Consider the following 19,071-nt stretch of genomic DNA (forward strand, 5'->3'; position numbering starts at 1 on the left):
TCCGTGTTTGAACAATAAACAGATAGAGCAAACTTGGAAGAAGTTTTTGTATAAGGGGGTATCAGGGGTACAAATGGATGTGACGTGGATGACTTTTTTAGGTTGTCTACCCACAAGAGAATTTCTTAAAAAAAGGGATTTAGTAAGGAAGGACGAGTGTCCAAGGGAAGGATGTGGAGGTAGTGAAAACACGTGTCATTTGTTTTGGGGGTGCAAGTTTGCCCAAGAAGTTAGGGGTGAATTGAGATTATTTTTTGCAGAAATTTTTGATGTCAGGGTGTTTTCTTTTGTGATGATGATGACTGGGTGGTGTTTAGAGTCTGAGAGTAAGGAGAAGAAGAGATTAGTGTGGTTGTTGAGTGTGGTGTATAAGTCAGTGATGTGGGATGTTAGGAATTTGTTAGTGTTTAAAAAAGTGGAGTTGAGTGTGAAAGATACTGTTAAAATTGTATTGTCAAGGCTATATACGGTGTATATGTTTGATAAAAAACAACTTGGAAAGTGTAAAGCGGACAGCTTATGGCAGACAATCAGATGGAAATATTTTGTGTAGTCTGGCCAAAGTAGTAGTTGTGTACAGATGTTAAGTTGGGAAGTTTTGTTTCCTAAAATATATATTTTAATTTAAAAAAAAAAAAAAAAAAAAAAAAAAAAAAAAAAACTATGAATATACTTACCGGAGATGATGTTTCGAACGAACCAAAATCTTTGTTTTGGAATGGTGTAAAGTCGTTCCTGTAAACAAAAAGAGAGATGGTTCGATGACTGACCGGGAGAAGAAAAAAAGAAATGTATTTCAATGGGCTGGTGCACACCAGAGCGGGAGGCGTTTTGCAGAAACGCATACTCCCGGGCTGCTGCAGATTTTGGATTGCGGATGCGTTTCTGCCTCAATGTTAAGTATAGGAAAAACGCAAGTTGTGTCGTGTCTGGTCTGCTTCCGTTTCTGCATCTGTGTCATTTATTAAGTGAGTCTGTATTTCGCCTGGCTATAAGAACCCGAGAACAGACAAGAAAAGAAGGTAGGGAAAAAAAACGACAAAAAAAAAAAAACGAAACTTTTTTTTTTTTTTTTTTTTTTTTTTTTTAAATTTTACTTTGGATGAACTCTACTTGCGCTACCCAGTTGCTGTGTCCCCAAAAAATCCATGACCGGGCCACTTTTTACATGTTTGCACTTTGCTCAGTGCAAGAAAAGGAGCGACAGCAACCCTCCCCTGGAGAGCTGCCAGCGGACTGGCAGGCAGAGCCCTGGCTGCAGCCCCTTATATAGCCTGTGCCCAAGCCCTTGTGACATCATCGGGTGACTTCCTGTGAGCACCTGCTGCTCAGGTGCCTGCATCAGTGGCAGGCAGTGAGTGTATGTGAAGCAGGCTAGTAGGATGGCATCTCCTGTTTAGGCTTTTCGCTTCCTAGCCTGTGTCTTCCTCTTGTGTAGTGTTGGGCGAACATCTAGATGTTCGGGTTCGGGCCGAACAGGCCGAACATGGCCGCGATGTTCGGGTGTTCGACCCGAACTCCGAACATAATGGAAGTCAATGGGGACCCGAACTTTTGTGGTTTGTAAAGCCTCCTTACATGCTACATACCCCAAATTTACAGGGTATGTGCACCTTGGGAGTGGGTACAAGAGGAAAAAAAATTTAGCAAAAAGAGCTTATAGTTTTTGAGAAAATCGATTTTAAAGTTTCAAAGGGAAAACTGTCTTTTAAATGCGGGAAATGTCTGTTTTCTTTGCACAGGTAACATGCTTTTTGTCGGCATGCAGTCATAAATGTAATACATATAAGAGGTTCCAGGAAAAGGGACCGGTAATGCTAACCCAGCAGCAGCACACGTGATGGAACAGGAGGAGGGTGGCGCAGGAGGAGAAGGCCACGCTTTGAGACACAACAACCCAGGCCTTGCATGAGGACAAGAAGCGTGCGGATAGCATGCTTTGTACCACCATGCAGTCATAAATGTAATAAAGATAAGTGGTTCAATAAACAGGGACCACGCGGCAACGCTAACCCAGCAGCAGCACACGTGATGGAACAGGAGGAGGCGCAGGAGGAGAAGGCCACGCTTTGTGAGACACAACAACCCAGGCCTTGCATGAGGACAAAAAGCGTGCGGATAGCATGCTTTGTACCGCCATGTAGTCATAAATGTAATAAAGATAAGAGGTTCAATAAACAGGGACCACGCGGCAACGCTAACCCAGCAGCAGCAGCAGCAGCAGCACACGTGATGGAACAGGAGGAGGCGCAGGAGGAGAAGGCCACGCTTTGTGAGACACAACAACCCAGGCCTTGCATGAGGACAAAAAGCGTGCGGATAGCATGCTTTGTACCGCCATGTAGTCATAAATGTAATAAAGATAAGAGGTTCAATAAACAGGGACCACGCGGCAACGGTAACCCAGCAGCAGCAGCAGCAGCAGCAGCACACGTGATGGAACAGGAGGAGGCGCAGGAGGAGAAGGCCACGCTTTGTGAGACACAACAACCCAGGCCTTGCATGAGGACAAAAAGCGTGCGGATAGCATGCTTTGTACCGCCATGTAGTCATAAATGTAATAAAGATAAGAGGTTCCATAAACAGGGACCGGCAACGGTAACCCAGCAGCAGCAGCAGCAGCAGCAGCACACGTGATGGAACAGGAGGAGGCGCAGGAGGAGAAGGCCACGCTTTGTGAGACACAACAACCCAGGCCTTGCATGAGGACAAAAAGCGTGCGGATAGCATGCTTTGTACCGCCATGTAGTCATAAATGTAATAAAGATAAGAGGTTCCATAAACAGGGACCGGCAACGGTAACCCAGCAGCAGCAGCAGCAGCAGCAGCAGCACACGTGATGGAACAGGAGGAGGCGCAGGAGGAGAAGGCCACGCTTTGTGAGACACAACAACCCAGGCCTTGCATGAGGACAAAAAGCGTGCGGATATAGCAGCAATGCTTTTTGCCGCCATGCAGTCATAAATGTAATACAGATGAGAGGTTCAATAAACAGGGACCGGAAACGCTAAACCATCCCAGATGTTCATCGGTCATGTTACTTGGTTGGGGTCCAGGAGTGTTGCGTAGTCGTTTCCAATCCAGGATTGATTCATTTTAATTTGAGTCAGACGGTCTGCATTTTCTGTGGAGAGGCGGATACGCCGATCTGTGATGATGCCTCCGGCAGCACTGAAACAGCGTTCCGACATAACGCTGGCTGCCGGGCAAGCCAGCACCTCTATTGCGTACATTGCCAGTTCGTGCCAGGTGTCTAGCTTCATGCCCGGTTTCAGGTCCAGCGGTGCCAGCCACAAATCCGTCTGTTCCTTTATTCCCCTCCAAATTTCCTCCCCTGTGTGCTGCTTATCCCCAAGGCAGATCAGCTTCAGCAACGCTTGCTGACGCATGCCAACAGCTGTGCTGCACTGCTTCCACGATCCTACTGCTGCTGGTGCTGGGTTAGCATTTCCGGATGAGGTACAGCTTTGAGATGCGTTGGAGGAGAAGGAGTCAGAGAGGTAGGTGCTGCTGTTGTTATCCAGCTGTTTGCGGCGTGGGCAACACCCGCGCCGTAGCAGGTGAGGAATCGCTGCCAGGCTCCACAAGGTTCACCCAGTGCGCGGTAAGGGAGATGTATCGACCCTGGCCGAACGCACTCGTCCAGGTGTCAGTGGTGAGGTGAACCTTGCAGGCAACGGCATTCTTCAAGCTTCGGGTTATTTAGCTGACCACGTGCTCATGCAACTCAGGCACTGCAGAGCGCGCAAAGTGGTAGCGGCTGGGAACAACGTAACGTGGGATGGCCACTGACATCATGCCCTTGAAGCTGTTTGTCTCCACCACTCGATATGGCAGCATTTCGCAGGCCAGAAGCTTGGCTATGCTGGCTGGCTGTTACTGCCACGGCCCGGGGGTCATTTGCTGGCAATTTCCTCTTGTGCTCAAACATCTCAGAGACAGACAACTCAACCGTAGCGCTGCACACCGAAGGGCTGTTGGTTGTTGTGTTTGATGAACACTGGGAGACCTCAAGAGCACTAGTCCGGAAAGTGACAGTGTCAGCATCGTCTGATGTTTGTGAATGTTGTGAACCACGCAATGGCTGGGCTACTGCTGCTGCTGAGGCGGGTCTGGTGGTAAGTCTGGTGAACCCAAGGGAGGCAGTGTTGCTGGTGGTACCCTGTCCTGCCGCGTTTGCCCACAGAGTGGGATGTTTGGATAGAATGTGGCGGCTCATGCTGGTGGTGGAGAGGTTGTTAATACTTTTCCCCCTGCTCAGGCGGGTCTTGCACACCTTGCAAATCGCCATGGTAACATCCTCAGTGCAGTCTTCAAAGAAAGCCCAGACTTTAACTGGCTGAGGACTCGGACCTCGTGCGTGATGTGCTGGTGCTGCTTAACCCACTGCTGGACGCTTGAGAGGTCATCCAAGTAATTATCTGGTCCTGTTCTTTTGGATCTGTGAGGGTTGTTGTCCTGGACAACATGGGCAGTATTGAGTGGGTTTTCTTGGGTGCTCCCCTGTGGCCTGTACGTGAACCGTCAGGGGAAACACCTCTTCCCTTGCCCCTCCCTCTTTCACCGGATTTCTTCCTCATTTCACTTATCCTTAAAGTACACGCTGACTGGCAGCAGTACAGTGGCAGTACAGAAATGCTATACAGTGGTGGGTGAGCGGTGTACCACTATTGTCAGCAGTGACACAGAGCACAATGCTATACAGTGGCGGGTGAGCGGTGTACTACTGTTCCCAGCAGACACAGAGTGGAAGTAAACACAATGCTATATAGTGTGGCTGAGCCGTGTACACAGAGTGGCATTAAACACAATGCTATATAGTCTGCTATATAGTCACCCCGAACAGGGTGATGTTCTGCAGAACCCGAACAGTGGCAAACACTGTTCGCCCAACACTACTGGGAGGGAACGCAGATTTTAGTACCTAAACACACGATACAACATGTTTTCCGGGGTCGGACTCTGAGGCACATACAGATGGTCCCGATCATCATCCTCATCATACAACTCTTCTCCTGAGTCTGACCCACCCACCACCTCTGCCACCCCAACATCCCCAGACACAGACCCCTCATCGTCCTCAACATTAACTTGGGATGCTGGCCTGAGCCAGACCTCCTCCTCCACATCAGGCCCCATCATCTCCTCAATGGCAGCCCTCATTAATCGCTCTGGCGACGGACTGATGGACACAACGTTCTCCTCCGGGGAGGGCTGCTGCTGACCACTGGCTGCTGGGGTGGATGTTATAGCTTGCGTGGGGCGTTGGCTGTTGCTGTTGTTGGGAGTGCTGCTCACAGCGGAGGTCTCTGGGGAACTCATGTTGAGCTCATATAGTGGTTGACGGTGAGTGGAGTATTACTGATCCCAGCAATATACACACTGACTGGCAGAGTACGCAATGCTATATAGTGTGGCTGAGCGGTGTACACAGAGTGGCAGTAAACACAATGCTATATAGTCTGGCTGAGCGAGCGGTGTACTACTGTTCCCAGCAGAATCAGAGTGGCAGTAAACAATGGTATATAGTCTGGCTGAGCGGTGTACACAGAGTGTCAGTAAACAATGGTATATAGTCTGGCTGAGCGAGCGGTGTACTACTGTTCCCAGCAGAATCAGAGTGGCAGTAAACAATGGTATATAGTCTGGCTGAGCGGTGTACACAGAGTGTCAGTAAACAATGGTATATAGTCTGGCTGAGCGGTGTACACACAATGCTATATAGTCTGCTATATAGTGTCAGTAAACAATGGTATATAGTCTGGCTGAGCGAGCGGTGTACTACTGTTCCCAGCAGAATCAGAGTGGCAGTAAACAATGGTTTATAGTCTGGCTGAGCGGTGTACACAGAGTGTCAGTAAACAATGGTATATAGTCTGGCTGAGCGAGCGGTGTACTACTGTTCCCAGCAGAATCAGAGTGGCAGTAAACAATGGTATATAGTCTGGCTGAGCGGTGTACACAGAGTGTCAGTAAACAATGGTATATAGTCTGGCTGAGCGGTGTACACACAATGCTATATAGTCTGCTATATAGTGTCAGTAAACAATGGTATATAGTCTGGCTGAGCGAGCGGTGTACTACTGTTCCCAGCAGAATCAGAGTGGCAGTAAACAATGGTATATAGTCTGGCTGAGCGGTGTACACAGAGTTTCAGTAAACAATGGTATATAGTCTGGCTGAGCGGTGTACACAGAGTGTCAGTAAACAATGGTATATAGTCTGGCTGAGCGGTGTACACAGAGTGGCAGTAAACACAATGCTATATAGTCTGGCTGAGCGAGCGGTGTACTACTGTTCCCAGCAGAATCAGAGTGGCAGTAAACAATGGTATATAGTCTGGCTGAGCGGTGTACACAGAGTGTCAGTAAACAATGGTATATAGTCTGGCTGAGCGGTGTACACAGAGTGTCAGTAAACAATGGTATATAGTCTGGCTGAGCGGTGTACACAGAGTGGCAGTAAACACAATGCTATATACTCTGGCTGAGCGAGCGGTGTACTACTGTTCCCAGCAGACACAGAACAGTGAACAGAATGCTATATAGTGTGGCTGAGCGAGCGGTGTACCACTATTCCCAGCAGACACAGAACAGTGAACAGAATGCTATATAGTGTGGCTGAGCGGGCGGTGTACCACTATTCCCAGCAGACACAGAACAGTGAACAGAATGCTATATAGTGTGGATGAGCGAGCGGTGTACCACTATTCCCAGCAGACACAGAACAGTAAACAGAATGCTATATAGTGTGGCTGAGCGAGCGGTGTACCACTATTCCCAGCAGACACAGAACAGTGAACAGAATGCTATATAGTGTGGCTGAGCGAGCGGTGTACCACTATTCCCAGCAGACACAGAACAGTGCACAGAATGCTATATAGTGTGGCTGAGCGAGCGGTGTACCACTATTCCCAGCAGACACAGAACAGTAAACAGAATGCTATATAGTGTGGCTGAGCGAGCGGTGTACCACTATTCCCAGCAGACACAGAACAGTAAACAGAATGCTATATAGTGTGGCTGAGCGAGCGGTGTACCACTATTCCAAGCAGACACAGAACAGTGAACAGAATGCTATATAGTGTGGCTGAGCGAGCGGTGTACCACTATTCCCAGCAGACACAGAGTGGCAGTAAACAGAATGCTATATAGTGTGGCTGAGCGAGGTACACAGAGTGGCAGTAAACAGAATGCTATATAGTGTGGCTGAGCAAGCGGTGTACTACTATTCCCAGCAGACACAGAGTGGCAGTAAACAGAATGCTATATAGTGTGGCTGAGCGAGGTACACAGAGTGGCAGTAAACAGAATGCTATATAGTGTGGCTGAGCAAGCGGTGTACTACTGTTCCCAGCAGTGACACAATGACAGGGGGGACCCTGGCTAGCGTGGCTGGAGCGCGAACTACCCTGCCTGCCTACCCAAAGCTAAACCCACAGACAAATGGCGGAGATATGACGTGGTTCGGGTATTTATTTACCCGAACCACGTGACCGTTCGGCCAATCAGAGCGCGTTCGGGTCCGAACCACGTGACCCGTTCGGCCAATCACAGCGCTAGCCGAACGTTCGGGGAACGTTCGGCCATGCGCTCTTAGTTCGGCCATATGGCCGAACGGTTTGGCCGAGCACCGTCAGGTGTTCGGCCGAACTCGAACATCACCCGAACAGGGTGATGTTCTGCAGAACCCGAACAGTGGCGAACACTGTTCGCCCAACACTACTCTTGTGGCACAAACCGCACGTCCAGACGCTCTGTTTTACGGGGAAAGAGGATGAACGCAGATAAACGCACTGTGTTTTCAAACAGCCAGAGCAAGCCTGCCAGGCTAGAGACTTGACTTCCTCTGCCCTCCACACTCTCTCCTAGCGTGTTGCCGGAATGCAGGGAGCCGGAAGCCTGCATTACTTTTCTTTTCGGCGCGGAGGCTCGACGGCTGTTCCGGCGGTGGGCGGTGCCATGCAGATGTAATCAGGCGTCAGCTGAGCCTGGCCCGGGCGTCTGCGTTTAGCACAGGTGCGCCCATCCCGGTGGCCCGGCAGGCCTGCAGAGGCAGTGGGAAGGGGGCCCCCCCTGGCAGCCGGCCGGGGTTAGCCGGCTGTGCCGTGCAGGGCTGTCCTGTGCGCTTTTTGCCGCTGCTGCATTAAGACTGAGGGTAGTTTGCCTTAGTTCCCATTGCAGTACCTCCAGGACCAGAGCACCCCAGAGCGGTTCTGCTGCGGTTTACGATCCGCTTGCGGGTGCGGATCCGCTAGGGTAATGTATTTCAATGGGCTGGTGCACACCAGAGCGGGAGGCGTTTTGCAGAAACGCATACTCCCGGGCTGCTGCAGATTTTGGATTGCGGATGCGTTTCTGCCTCAATGTTAAGTATAGGAAAAACGCAAGTTGTGTCGTGTCTGGTCTGCTTCCGTTTCTGCATCTGTGTCATTTATTAAGTGAGTGTGTATTTCGCCTGGCTATAAGAACCCGAGAACAGACAAGAAAAGAAGGTAGGGAAAAAAAACGACAAAAAAAAAAAAACGAAACTTTTTTTTTTTTTTTTTTTTTTTTAAATTTTACTTTGGATGAACTCTACTTGCGCTACCCAGTTGCTGTGTCCCCAAAAAATCCATGACCGGGCCACTTTTTACATGTTTGCACTTTGCTCAGTGCAAGAAAAGGAGCGACAGCAACCCTCCCCTGGAGAGCTGCCAGCGGACTGGCAGGCAGAGCCCTGGCTGCAGCCCCTTATATAGCCTGTGCCCAAGCCCTTGTGACATCATCGGGTGACTTCCTGTGAGCACCTGCTGCTCAGGTGCCTGCATCAGTGGCAGGCAGTGAGTGTATGTGAAGCAGGCTAGTAGGATGGCATCTCCTGTTTAGGCTTTTCGCTTCCTAGCCTGTGTCTTCCTCTTGTGGCACAAACCGCACGTCCAGACGCTCAGTTTTACGGGGAAAGAGGATGAACGCAGATAAACGCACTGTGTTTTCAAACAGCCAGAGCAAGCCTGCCAGGCTAGAGACTTGACTTCCTCTGCCCTCCACACTCTCTCCTAGCGTGTTGCCGGAATGCAGGGAGCCGGAAGCCTGCATTACTTTTCTTTTCGGCGCGGAGGCTCGACGGCTGTTCCGGCGGTGGGCGGTGCCATGCAGATGTAATCAGGCGTCAGCTGAGCCTGGCCCGGGCGTCTGCGTTTAGCACAGGAGCGCCCATCCCGGTGGCCCGGCAGGCCTGCAGAGGCAGTGGGAAGGGGGCCCCCCCTGGCAGCCGGCCGGGGTTAGCCGGCTGTGCCGTGCAGGGCTGTCCTGTGCGCTTTTTGCCGCTGCTGCATTAAGACTGAGGGTAGTTTGCCTTAGTTCCCATTGCAGTACCTCCAGGACCAGAGCACCCCAGAGCGGTTCTGCTGCGGTTTACGATCCGCTTGCGGGTGCGGATCCGCTAGGGTAATGTATTTCAATGGGCTGGTGCACACCAGAGCGGGAGGCGTTTTGCAGAAACGCATACTCCCGGGCTGCTGCAGATTTTGGATTGCGGATGCGTTTCTGCCTCAATGTTAAGTATAGGAAAAACGCAAGTTGTGTCGTGTCTGGTCTGCTTCCGTTTCTGCATCTGTGTCATTTATTAAGTGAGTCTGTATTTCGCCTGGCTATAAGAACCCGAGAACAGACAAGAAAAGAAGGTAGGGAAAAAAAACGACAAAAAAAAAAAAACGAAACTTTTTTTTTTTTTTTTTTTTTTTTTTTAAATTTTACTTTGGATGAACTCTACTTGCGCTACCCAGTTGCTGTGTCCCCAAAAAATCCATGACCGGGCCACTTTTTACATGTTTGCACTTTGCTCAGTGCAAGAAAAGGAGCGACAGCAACCCTCCCCTGGAGAGCTGCCAGCGGACTGGCAGGCAGAGCCCTGGCTGCAGCCCCTTATATAGCCTGTGCCCAAGCCCTTGTGACATCATCGGGTGACTTCCTGTGAGCACCTGCTGCTCAGGTGCCTGCATCAGTGGCAGGCAGTGAGTGTATGTGAAGCAGGCTAGTAGGATGGCATCTCCTGTTTAGGCTTTTCGCTTCCTAGCCTGTGTCTTCCTCTTGTGGCACAAACCGCACGTCCAGACGCTCTGTTTTACGGGGAAAGAGGATGAACGCAGATAAACGCACTGTGTTTTCAAACAGCCAGAGCAAGCCTGCCAGGCTAGAGACTTGACTTCCTCTGCCCTCCACACTCTCTCCTAGCGTGTTGCCGGAATGCAGGGAGCCGGAAGCCTGCATTACTTTTCTTTTCGGCGCGGAGGCTCGACGGCTGTTCCGGCGGTGGGCGGTGCCATGCAGATGTAATCAGGCGTCAGCTGAGCCTGGCCCGGGCGTCTGCGTTTAGCACAGGTGCGCCCATCCCGGTGGCCCGGCAGGCCTGCAGAGGCAGTGGGAAGGGGGCCCCCCCTGGCAGCCGGCCGGGGTTAGCCGGCTGTGCCGTGCAGGGCTGTCCTGTGCGCTTTTTGCCGCTGCTGCATTAAGACTGAGGGTAGTTTGCCTTAGTTCCCATTGCAGTACCTCCAGGACCAGAGCACCCCAGAGCGGTTCTGCTGCGGTTTACGATCCGCTTGCGGGTGCGGATCCGCTAGGGTAATGTATTTCAATGGGCTGGTGCACACCAGAGCGGGAGGCGTTTTGCAGAAACGCATACTCCCGGGCTGCTGCAGATTTTGGATTGCGGATGCGTTTCTGCCTCAATGTTAAGTATAGGAAAAACGCAAGTTGTGTCGTGTCTGGTCTGCTTCCGTTTCTGCATCTGTGTCATTTATTAAGTGAGTCTGTATTTCGCCTGGCTATAAGAACCCGAGAACAGACAAGAAAAGAAGGTAGGGAAAAAAAACGACAAAAAAAAAAAGACGAAACTTTTTTTTTTTTTTTTTTTTTAATTTTACTTTGGATGAACTCTACTTGCGCTACCCAGTTGCTGTGTCCCCAAAAAATCCATGACCGGGCCACTTTTTACATGTTTGCACTTTGCTCAGTGCAAGAAAAGGAGCGACAGCAACCCTCCCCTGGAGAGCTGCCAGCGGACTGGCAGGCAGAGCCCTGGCTGCAGCCCCTTATATAGCCTGTGCCCAAGCCCTTGTGACATCATCGGGTGACTTCCTGTGAGCACCTGCTGCTCAGGTGCCTGCATCAGTGGCAGGCAGTGAGTGTATGTGAAGCAGGCTAGTAGGATGGCATCTCCTGTTTAGGCTTTTCGCTTCCTAGCCTGTGTCTTCCTCTTGTGGCACAAACCGCACGTCCAGACGCTCTGTTTTACGGGGAAAGAGGATGAACGCAGATAAACGCACTGTGTTTTCAAACAGCCAGAGCAAGCCTGCCAGGCTAGAGACTTGACTTCCTCTGCCCTCCACACTCTCTCCTAGCGTGTTGCCGGAATGCAGGGAGCCGGAAGCCTGCATTACTTTTCTTTTCGGCGCGGAGGCTCGACGGCTGTTCCGGCGGTGGGCGGTGCCATGCAGATGTAATCAGGCGTCAGCTGAGCCTGGCCCGGGCGTCTGCGTTTAGCACAGGTGCGCCCATCCCGGTGGCCCGGCAGGCCTGCAGAGGCAGTGGGAAGGGGGCCCCCCCTGGCAGCCGGCCGGGGTTAGCCGGCTGTGCCGTGCAGGGCTGTCCTGTGCGCTTTTTGCCGCTGCTGCATTAAGACTGAGGGTAGTTTGCCTTAGTTCCCATTGCAGTACCTCCAGGACCAGAGCACCCCAGAGCGGTTCTGCTGCGGTTTACGATCCGCTTGCGGGTGCGGATCCGCTAGGGTAATGTATTTCAATGGGCTGGTGCACACCAGAGCGGGAGGCGTTTTGCAGAAACGCATACTCCCGGGCTGCTGCAGATTTTGGATTGCGAATGCGTTTCTGCCTCAATGTTAAGTATAGGAAAAACGCAAGTTGTGTCGTGTCTGGTCTGCTTCCGTTTCTGCATCTGTGTCATTTATTAAGTGAGTCTGTATTTCGCCTGGCTATAAGAACCCGAGAACAGACAAGAAAAGAAGGTAGGGAAAAAAAACGACAAAAAAAAAAAAAAAAACTTTTTTTTTTTTTTTTTTTTTTTTTAAATTTTACTTTGGATGAACTCTACTTGCGCTACCCAGTTGCTGTGTCCCCAAAAAATCCATGACCGGGCCACTTTTTACATGTTTGCACTTTGCTCAGTGCAAGAAAAGGAGCGACAGCAACCCTCCCCTGGAGAGCTGCCAGCGGACTGGCAGGCAGAGCCCTGGCTGCAGCCCCTTATATAGCCTGTGCCCAAGCCCTTGTGACATCATCGGGTGACTTCCTGTGAGCACCTGCTGCTCAGGTGCCTGCATCAGTGGCAGGCAGTGAGTGTATGTGAAGCAGGCTAGTAGGATGGCATCTCCTGTTTAGGCTTTTCGCTTCCTAGCCTGTGTCTTCCTCTTGTGGCACAAACCGCACGTCCAGACGCTCTGTTTTACGGGGAAAGAGGATGAACGCAGATAAACGCACTGTGTTTTCAAACAGCCAGAGCAAGCCTGCCAGGCTAGAGACTTGACTTCCTCTGCCCTCCACACTCTCTCCTAGCGTGTTGCCGGAATGCAGGGAGCCGGAAGCCTGCATTACTTTTCTTTTCGGCGCGGAGGCTCGACGGCTGTTCCGGCGGTGGGCGGTGCCATGCAGATGTAATCAGGCGTCAGCTGAGCCTGGCCCGGGCGTCTGCGTTTAGCACAGGTGCGCCCATCCCGGTGGCCCGGCAGGCCTGCAGAGGCAGTGGGAAGGGGGCCCCCCCTGGCAGCCGGCCGGGGTTAGCCGGCTGTGCCGTGCAGGGCTGTCCTGTGCGCTTTTTGCCGCTGCTGCATTAAGACTGAGGGTAGTTTGCCTTAGTTCCCATTGCAGTACCTCCAGGACCAGAGCACCCCAGAGCGGTTCTGCTGCGGTTTACGATCCGCTTGCGGGTGCGGATCCGCTAGGGTAATGTATTTCAATGGGCTGGTGCACACCAGAGCGGGAGGCGTTTTGCAGAAACGCATACTCCCGGGCTGCTGCAGATTTTGGATTGCGGATGCGTTTCTGCCTCAATGTTAAGTATAGGAAAAACGCAAGTTGTGTCGTGTCTGGTCTGCTTCCGTTTCTGCATCTGTGTCATTTATTAAGTGAGTCTGTATTTTGCCTGGCTATAAGAACCCGAGAACAGACAAGAAAAGAAGGTAGGGAAGAAAAACAACAAAAAAAAAACGAAACTTTTTTTTTTTTTTTTTTAAATTTTACTTTGGATGAACTCTACTTGCGCTACCCAGTTGCTGTGTCCCCAAAAAATCCATGACCGGGCCACTTTTTACATGTTTGCACTTTGCTCAGTGCAAGAAAAGGAGCGACAGCAACCCTCCCCTGGAGAGCTGCCAGCGGACTGGCAGGCAGAGCCCTGGCTGCAGCCCCTTATATAGCCTGTGCCCAAGCCCTTGTGACATCATCGGGTGACTTCCTGTGAGCACCTGCTGCTCAGGTGCCTGCATCAGTGGCAGGCAGTGAGTGTATGTGAAGCAGGCTAGTAGGATGGCATCTCCTGTTTAGGCTTTTCGCTTCCTAGCCTGTGTCTTCCTCTTGTGGCACAAACCGCACGTCCAGACGCTCTGTTTTACGGGGAAAGAGGATGAACGCAGATAAACGCACTGTGTTTTCAAACAGCCAGAGCAAGCCTGCCAGGCTAGAGACTTGACTTCCTCTGCCCTCCACACTCTCTCCTAGCGTGTTGCCGGAATGCAGGGAGCCGGAAGCCTGCATTACTTTTCTTTTCGGCGCGGAGGCTCGACGGCTGTTCCGGCGGTGGGCGGTGCCATGCAGATGTAATCAGGCGTCAGCTGAGCCTGGCCCGGGCGTCTGCGTTTAGCCGGCCGGGGTTAGCCGGCTGTGCCGTGCAGGGCTGTCCTGTGCGCTTTTTGCCGCTGCTGCATTAAGACTGAGGGTAGTTTGCCTTAGTTCCCATTGCAGTACCTCCAGGACCAGAGCACCCCAGAGCGGTTCTGCTGCGGTTTACGATCCGCTTGCGGGTGCGGATCCGCTAGGGTAATGTATTTCAATGGGCTGGTGCACACCAGAGCGGGAGGCGTTTTGCAGAAACGCATACTCCCGGGCTGCTGCAGATTTTGGATTGCGGATGCGTTTCTGCCTCAATGTTAAGTATAGGAAAAACGCAAGTTGTGTCGTGTCTGGTCTGCTTCCGTTTCTGCATCTGTGTCATTTATTAAGTGAGTCTGTATTTCGCCTGGCTATAAGAACCCGAGAACAGACAAGAAAAGAAGGTAGGGAAGAAAAACAACAAAAAAAAAAAAACGAAACTTTTTTTTTTTTTTTTTTTTTTTTTAAATTTTACTTTGGATGAACTCTACTTGCGCTACCCAGTTGCTGTGTCCCCAAAAAATCCATGACCGGGCCACTTTTTACATGTTTGCACTTTGCTCAGTGCAAGAAAAGGAGCGACAGCAACCCTCCCCTGGAGAGCTGCCAGCGGACTGGCAGGCCTGGCTGCAGCCCCTTATATAGCCTGTGCCCAAGCCCTTGTGACATCATCGGGTGACTTCCTGTGAGCACCTGCTGCTCAGGTGCCTGCATCAGTGGCAGGCAGTGAGTGTATGTGAAGCAGGCTAGTAGGATGGCATCTCCTGTTTAGGCTTTTCGCTTCCTAGCCTGTGTCTTCCTCTTGTGGCACAAACCGCACGTCCAGACGCTCTGTTTTACGGGGAAAGAGGATGAACGCAGATAAACGCACTGTGTTTTCAAACAGCCAGAGCAAGCCTGCCAGGCTAGAGACTTGACTTCCTCTGCCCTCCACACTCTCTCCTAGCGTGTTGCCGGAATGCAGGGAGCCGGAAGCCTGCATTACTTTTCTTTTCGGCGCGGAGGCTCGACGGCTGTTCCGGCGGTGGGCGGTGCCATGCAGATGTAATCAGGCGTCAGCTGAGCCTGGCCCGGGCGTCTGCGTTTAGCACAGGTGCGCCCATCCCGGTGGCCCGGCAGGCCTGCAGAGGCAGTGGGAAGGGGGCCCCCCCTGGCAGCCGGCCGGGGTTAGCCGGCTGTGCCGTGCAGGGCTGTCCTGTGCGCTTTTTGCCGCTGCTGCATTAAGACTGAGGGTAGTTTGCCTTAGTTCCCATTGCAGTACCTCCAGGACCAGAGCACCCCAGAGCGGTTCTGCTGCGGTTTACGATCCGCTTGCGGGTGCGGATCCGCTAGGGTAATGTATTTCAATGGGCTGGTGCACACCAGAGCGGGAGGCGTTTTGCAGAAACGCATACTCCCGGGCTGCTGCAGATTTTGGATTGCGGATGCGTTTCTGCCTCAATGTTAAGTATAGGAAAAACGCAAGTTGTGTCGTGTCTGGTCTGCTTCCGTTTCTGCATCTGTGTCATTTATTAAGTGAGTCTGTATTTCGCCTGGCTATAAGAACCCGAGAACAGACAAGAAAAGAAGGTAGGGAAAAAAAACGACAAAAAAAAAAAACGAAACTTTTTTTTTTTTTTTTTTTTTTTTTTTATTTTACTTTGGATGAACTCTACTTGCGCTACCCAGTTGCTGTGTCCCCAAAAAATCCATGACCGGGCCACTTTTTACATGTTTGCACTTTGCTCAGTGCAAGAAAAGGAGCGACAGCAACCCTCCCCTGGAGAGCTGCCAGCGGACTGGCAGGCAGAGCCCTGGCTGCAGCCCCTTATATAGCCTGTGCCCAAGCCCTTGTGACATCATCGGGTGACTTCCTGTGAGCACCTGCTGCTCAGGTGCCTGCATCAGTGGCAGGCAGTGAGTGTATGTGAAGCAGGCTAGTAGGATGGCATCTCCTGTTTAGGCTTTTCGCTTCCTAGCCTGTGTCTTCCTCTTGTGGCACAAACCGCACGTCCAGACGCTCTGTTTTACGGGGAAAGAGGATGAACGCAGATAAACGCACTGTGTTTTCAAACAGCCAGAGCAAGCCTGCCAGGCTAGAGACTTGACTTCCTCTGCCCTCCACACTCTCTCCTAGCGTGTTGCCGGAATGCAGGGAGCCGGAAGCCTGCATTACTTTTCTTTTCGGCGCGGAGGCTCGACGGCTGTTCCGGCGGTGGGCGGTGCCATGCAGATGTAATCAGGCGTCAGCTGAGCCTGGCCCGGGCGTCTGCGTTTAGCACAGGTGCGCCCATCCCGGTGGCCCGGCAGGCCTGCAGAGGCAGTGGGAAGGGGGCCCCCCCTGGCAGCCGGCCGGGGTTAGCCGGCTGTGCCGTGCAGGGCTGTCCTGTGCGCTTTTTGCCGCTGCTGCATTAAGACTGAGGGTAGTTTGCCTTAGTTCCCATTGCAGTACCTCCAGGACCAGAGCACCCCAGAGCGGTTCTGCTGCGGTTTACGATCCGCTTGCGGGTGCGGATCCGCTAGGGTAATGTATTTCAATGGGCTCTTGCACACCAGAGCGGGAGGCGTTTTGCAGAAACGCATACTCCCGGGCTGCTGCAGATTTTGGATTGCGGATGCGTTTCTGCCTCAATGTTAAGTATAGGAAAAACGCAAGTTGTGTCGTGTCTGGTCTGCTTCCGTTTCTGCATCTGTGTCATTTATTAAGTGAGTCTGTATTTCGCCTGGCTATAAGAACCCGAGAACAGACAAGAAAAGAAGGTAGGGAAAAAAAACGACAAAAAAAAAAAAACGAAACTTTTTTTTTTTTTTTTTTTTTTTTTTTAAATTTTACTTTGGATGAACTCTACTTGCGCTACCCAGTTGCTGTGTCCCCAAAAAATCCATGACCGGGCCACTTTTTACATGTTTGCACTTTGCTCAGTGCAAGAAAAGGAGCGACAGCAACCCTCCCCTGGAGAGCTGCCAGCGGACTGGCAGGCAGAGCCCTGGCTGCAGCCCCTTATATAGCCTGTGCCCAAGCCCTTGTGACATCATCGGGTGACTTCCTGTGAGCACCTGCTGCTCAGGTGCCTGCATCAGTGGCAGGCAGTGAGTGTATGTGAAGCAGGCTAGTAGGATGGCATCTCCTGTTTAGGCTTTTCGCTTCCTAGCCTGTGTCTTCCTCTTGTGGCACAAACCGCACGTCCAGACGCTCTGTTTTACGGGGAAAGAGGATGAACGCAGATAAACGCACTGTGTTTTCAAACAGCCAGAGCAAGCCTGCCAGGCTAGAGACTTGACTTCCTCTGCCCTCCACACTCTCTCCTAGCGTGTTGCCGGAATGCAGGGAGCCGGAAGCCTGCATTACTTTTCTTTTCGGCGCGGAGGCTCGACGGCTGTTCCGGCGGTGGGCGGTGCCATGCAGATGTAATCAGGCGTCAGCTGAGCCTGGCCCGGGCGTCTGCGTTTAGCACAGGTGCGCCCATCCCGGTGGCCCGGCAGGCCTGCAGAGGCAGTGGGAAGGGGGCCCCCCCTGGCAGCCGGCCGGGGTTAGCCGGCTGTGCCGTGCAGGGCTGTCCTGTGCGCTTTTTGCCGCTGCTGCATTAAGACTGAGGGTAGTTTGCCTTAGTTCCCATTGCAGTACCTCCAGGACCAGAGCACCCCAGAGCGGTTCTGCTGCGGTTTACGATCCGCTTGCGGGTGCGGATCCGCTAGGGTAATGTATTTCAATGGGCTGGTGCACACCAGAGCGGGAGGCGTTTTGCAGAAACGCATACTCCCGGGCTGCTGCAGATTTTGGATTGCGGATGCGTTTCTGCCTCAATGTTAAGTATAGGAAAAACGCAAGTTGTGTCGTGTCTGGTCTGCTTCCGTTTCTGCATCTGTGTCATTTATTAAGTGAGTCTGTATTTCGCCTGGCTATAAGAACCCGAGAACAGACAAGAAAAGAAGGTAGGGAAAAAAAACGACAAAAAAAAAAAAACGAAACTTTTTTTTTTTTTTTTTTAAATTTTACTTTGGATGAACTCTACTTGCGCTACCCAGTTGCTGTGTCCCCAAAAAATCCATGACCGGGCCACTTTTTACATGTTTGCACTTTGCTCAGTGCAAGAAAAGGAGCGACAGCAACCCTCCCCTGGAGAGCTGCCAGCGGACTGGCAGGCAGAGCCCTGGCTGCAGCCCCTTATATAGCCTGTGCCCAAGCCCTTGTGACATCATCGGGTGACTTCCTGTGAGCACCTGCTGCTCAGGTGCCTGCATCAGTGGCAGGCAGTGAGTGTATGTGAAGCAGGCTAGTAGGATGGCATCTCCTGTTTAGGCTTTTCGCTTCCTAGCCTGTGTCTTCCTCTTGTGGCACAAACCGCACGTCCAGACGCTCTGTTTTACGGGGAAAGAGGATGAACGCAGATAAACGCACTGTGTTTTCAAACAGCCAGAGCAAGCCTGCCAGGCTAGAGACTTGACTTCCTCTGCCCTCCACACTCTCTCCTAGCGTGTTGCCGGAATGCAGGGAGCCGGAAGCCTGCATTACTTTTCTTTTCGGCGCGGAGGCTCGACGGCTGTTCCGGCGGTGGGCGGTGCCATGCAGATGTAATCAGGCGTCAGCTGAGCCTGGCCCGGGCGTCTGCGTTTAGCACAGGTGCGCCCATCCCGGTGGCCCGGCAGGCCTGCAGAGGCAGTGGGAAGGGGGCCCCCCCTGGCAGCCGGCCGGGGTTAGCCGGCTGTGCCGTGCAGGGCTGTCCTGTGCGCTTTTTGCCGCTGCTGCATTAAGACTGAGGGTAGTTTGCCTTAGTTCCCATTGCAGTACCTCCAGGACCAGAGCACCCCAGAGCGGTTCTGCTGCGGTTTACGATCCGCTTGCGGGTGCGGATCCGCTAGGGTAATGTATTTCAATGGGCTGGTGCACACCAGAGCGGGAGGCGTTTTGCAGAAACGCATACTCCCGGGCTGCTGCAGATTTTGGATTGCGGATGCGTTTCTGCCTCAATGTTAAGTATAGGAAAAACGCAAGTTGTGTCGTGTCTGGTCTGCTTCCGTTTCTGCATCTGTGTCATTTATTAAGTGAGTCTGTATTTCGCCTGGCTATAAGAACCCGAGAACAGACAAGAAAAGAAGGTAGGGAAAAAAAACGACAAAAAAAAAAAAACGAAACTTTTTTTTTTTTTTTTTTAAATTTTACTTTGGATGAACTCTACTTGCGCTACCCAGTTGCTGTGTCCCCAAAAAATCCATGACCGGGCCACTTTTTA

The sequence above is a fragment of the Hyperolius riggenbachi genome, chromosome 10, assembly GCF_040937935.1.
Source record: "Hyperolius riggenbachi isolate aHypRig1 chromosome 10, aHypRig1.pri, whole genome shotgun sequence".
NCBI classification, from domain to species: domain Eukaryota; kingdom Metazoa; phylum Chordata; class Amphibia; order Anura; family Hyperoliidae; genus Hyperolius; species Hyperolius riggenbachi.